Source organism: Buteo buteo, unplaced genomic scaffold, assembly GCF_964188355.1.
Source record: "Buteo buteo unplaced genomic scaffold, bButBut1.hap1.1 HAP1_SCAFFOLD_51, whole genome shotgun sequence".
Taxonomy (NCBI): Eukaryota; Metazoa; Chordata; class Aves; order Accipitriformes; family Accipitridae; genus Buteo; species Buteo buteo.
This window is the reverse complement of record NW_027439217.1, coordinates 162,501-166,774: the sequence shown is the minus strand read 5'-3', so window position 1 is coordinate 166,774 and position 4,274 is coordinate 162,501.

Below are 4,274 nucleotides of genomic sequence, written 5' to 3'. Positions count from 1 at the left end.
CGCAGATATGTATTTTAAAGTATTTATTTTATGAAAAAAAAGGAAAACGTCAAAAAAACACCAAAAAAAAACAGGCGGGGGGGGGGAGAAAAATTAAAAACAACCCCCCAAAAAAAGCCCAAGACCGCAAAAACCAAAACCAAAAGTCGGCGAGCACCCAGCAGCGCCGGGACCCGAACCTGAACCTGGCAAGGGGCTACCAGTCCTGAAGGCACCCAGTGAACAGCGAACTCGCGCCGGGGAGCCGGGCAGTTTGTGCCGGGGGCTGCCACCTCTGCCCGGACCCCGCCGACAGAATATGGTTGGGGGGGGGGGGGGCAGCAGCGGAGCAGAGGGGCTGGCTGGTGTGGTGAAGCTGGCAAGTGCCTGGCAGCCACCGGCTCGGAATAGGTGCGTGCACGTGCATGAGAACGACGAGGGTGGGGGGGGGGGGTGTGTGTGTCAGGAAACAAAAATTATTTTGAAAACTGGTTGTCGTTAATATTGTATTAATATTTCCCGCCGGAATCAATAAAGGTGAAATAACTCTTGCATCAGACAGTACGTTTAAACGTGCTCCCTTGGTGTAGAAGTGGTTCAAACTCGGGAAGGGGAGGGGGAAAGAAATGCCGTCCGGGAGAACCGGGAGAGGGTGGCCCTTTTAATCAGATTTGCTAAAATCTCAAAAGAAAGGAAAAAAAAAAAAAAACCGAAAAAAACGAACCAAAAACAGGCGCACCTGCCCCCCCCGCCCCCCCCCGCCCAAGGGGCACCGAACGGCTGCCAGGTCTACCCGGCTCCGCGGGCGGCCGCCAGGTCTACCCGGCTCCGGAGGCCGGCGCGGCCGCCGGCGGCGCCCGGAGGACGCGGGGTGTCGCTGCCGCAGCGGCCGGTGAAAAGGGCCGCCAGGTCTACCCGGCTCCGCGGGCGGCCGCCAGGTCTACCCGGCTCCGGAGGCCGGCGCGGCCGCCGGCGGCGCCCGGAGGACGCGGGGTGTCGCTGCCGCAGCGGCCGGTGAAAAGGGCCGCCAGGTCTACCCGGCTCCGCGGGCGGCCGCCAGGTCTACCCGGCTCCGGAGGCCGGCGCGGCCGCCGGCGGCGCCCGGAGGACGCGGGGTGTCGCTGCCGCAGCGGCCGGTGAAAAGGGCCGCCAGGTCTACCCGGCTCCGCGGGCGGCCGCCAGGTCTACCCGGCTCCGGAGGCCGGCGCGGCCGCCGGCGGCGCCCGGAGGACGCGGGGTGTCGCTGCCGCAGCGGCCGGTGAAAAGGGCTGCCAGGTCTACCCGGCTCCGCGGGCGGCCGCCAGGTCTACCCGGCTCCGGAGGCCGGCGCGGCCGCCGGCGGCGCCCGGAGGACGCGGGGTGTCGCTGCCGCAGCGGCCGGTGAAAAGAGCCGCCAGGTCTACCCGGCTCCGCGGGCGGCCGCCAGGTCTACCCGGCTCCGGAGGCCGGCGCGGCCGCCGGCGGCGCCCGGAGGACGCGGGGTGTCGCTGCCGCAGCGGCCGGTGAAAAGAGCCGCCAGGTCTACCCGGCTCCGCGGGCGGCCGCCAGGTCTACCCGGCTCCGGAGGCCGGCGCGGCCGCCGGCGGCGCCCGGAGGACGCGGGGTGTCGCTGCCGCAGCGGCCGGTGAAAAGAGCCGCCAGGTCTACCCGGCTCCGGCGGGACTTAGCCGCATTTCGGGGGCGGGGAGGTAGACCTGATAGCCCCGCCACTTTCTCGGAGCTGGCCAAGGGGTCGCTGTTTTTCGCTGCCTCCAGTTACGTCATCGTAAAAGTCGGTGTCATTGGCGGGTCTCCCCGGTGGGCAGGGACGGCACTCTTGGAGCCGGCCGGGGGCGGGGACGTGATCTCCCGTACTATAGGAGGTAGTGGTGACTCGTGCACGGAGCAGCGCTAGTGAGCGGCTGCAAGGCTTACGGCTCAGCCGGCGAAGTGGAGCGCTGGGCGGCCGTTGTGGTGGTGGTTTTGCCTGGTGGTTCGGCTCGTTTTCTGTCTGTTCGGCCGGTTGGTCTCTCCCGGTGTTTTCCAAGTAAGCCAGCCGGGCGCCTGCGAGGGTCTGGCAGGCTGGCGGTGGCTGTTGACCCGAGTGGTGCGAGAGGTGCAAAGGTGGATTCCGCAGGGCATAGCCCGGTGGCCGGCGGCGGCCACCGGCACTCGAACGCTGGAAGACCGGGTGGAGCCGAGCCTGCCTCGGCTTTCCCCCGGCCCCGGAGGGCCCGATGATGGCAAAGGTGGAGCGCTGGTATATGCGAGGGCAGCTGCCCGTGAGCATCCAGCCCGCCGCGGCTGCCGCCGCCTCCTGAGGGCCTGGTGATGGGCGGGCGAGGTGGCGGCACCTCGTCCTTTGACTCTGGCCTTAAGCTGGAGCGGGCAGAGCGGCAGCCGGTCCCGGTGGCTGGCAGCCGGATGCAGACGGCTGGGGGTTCTCGTGCGTGCCGCAGCTTCCCCCCAGCCCCCGAGGGCCCGATGATGGCACAGGTGAGAGGCCGCAGCGCCTCGTCCTGTTTTTGCCGGCATGAGCCACGCGTGGGCGGCCTGTGGTGTCCGGCCTGCCCCGGCTTGCCTGGTTGCAGGAGGGCTCGGTGGAAAGGTCTGCAGCGCTGTACCGGGTTTAGAGGTGGCGGCACCTCATCGCGTTTTCTCCGGCCTTAAGCTGGAGCCCATGCACGAATTGGGCAGAGTGCAAGCGGCAGCCGGTCCCGGTGGCTGGCAGCCGGATGCAGACGGCTGGGGGTTCTCGTGCGTGCCGCAGCTTCCCCCAGCCCCCGAGGGCCCGATGATGGCACAGGTGAGAGGCCGCAGCGCCTCGTCCTGTTTCTGCCGGCATGAGCCACGCGTGGGCGGCCTGTGGTGTCCGGCCTGCCCCGGCTTGCCTGGTTGCAGGAGGGCTCGGTGGAAAGGTCTGCAGCGCTGTACCGGGTTAGAGGTGGCGGCACCTCATCGCGTTTTCTCCGGCCTTAAGCTGGAGCCCATGCACGAATTGGGCAGAGTGCAAGCGGCAGCCGGTCCCGGTGGCTGGCAGCCGGATGCAGACGGCTGGGGGTTCTCGTGCGTGCCGCAGCTTCCCCCAGCCCCCGAGGGCCCGATGATGGCACAGGTGAGAGGCCGCAGCGCCTCGTCCTGTTTCTGCCGGCATGAGCCACGCGTGGGCGGCCTGTGGTGTCCGGCCTGCCCCGGCTTGCCTGGTTGCAGGAGGGCTCGGTGGAAAGGTCTGCAGCGCTGTACCGGGTTAGAGGTGGCGGCACCTCATCGCGTTTTCTCCGGCCTTAAGCTGGAGCCCGCGAAGCGGGAAGAAAAGTGCGGCTGTACCTGGTGGCTGGCAAGTCGAACGCAGGCGGCTGGGGTTGTCTCGCTTCTGTGGCATTCCCCCAGGCCCCGAACACCCGTGCGCGGCATGGGTCCAGGTGCCTTTTTTTTCCCCGACGGCAAGCGGTTGCCTGTGGGGCGGGCAAAGACCGGCAGCCGGTGGCGGTTGCCGGCACTCGAACGCTGGAGGAGCTGGGGGAGTTGAGCCTGCTGTGGCCATCCCCCGGTCCCGTTACCTTCCTCAAGGGAATCGTTGTCTGGAGCCGGGTGGCCCGTGGCACCTCCCGCTCCACGATTTGACTGATCCAGACCCACAGGCAGCGCCCGCTGAGGCGTCCTCGGGTGCGTCGGAGAGCCTCCACGGCGGGCCGGCTCTGCCGGTGTTCAGGCCGTTGGAGCACCTCTCGCAGGCGTTGCCCTCACTCGCACGCAGAGCCCCCGCACCTGCCGTCCGCCCCCGGTTGGCGACGGGTGCGAGTGGCCGTCGCTGTCCCAGGACTCGTGGCCGTGGGGCCTCCGCTCCTTCCTCCGTTCCCTTCCCTTACTGATCGATGAGGCGTTTAGGGCGCGTCGGAGGGGCTTCCCGGCGGGCCGGCTCTGCCGGTGTTCAGGCCGGCGTTGCACCTCTCCGCAGACGTTGCCCTCTCACTCGCACGCAGAGCCCCCGCACCTGCCGTCCGCCCCCGGTTGGCGATGGGTGCGAGTGGCCGTCGCTGTCCCAGGACTCGTGGCCGTGGGGCCTCCGCTCCTTCCTCCGTTCCCTTCCCTTACTGATCGATGAGGCGTTTAGGGCGCGTCGGAGGGGCTTCCCGGCGGGCCGGCTCTGCCGGTGTTCAGGCCGGCGTTGCACCTCTCCGCAGACGTTGCCCTCTCACTCGCACGCAGAGCCCCCGCACCTGCCGTCCGCCCCCGGTTGGCGATGGGTGCGAGTGGCCGTCGCTGTCCCAGGACTCGTGGCCGTGGGGCCTCCGCTCCTTCCTCCGTTCCCTTCC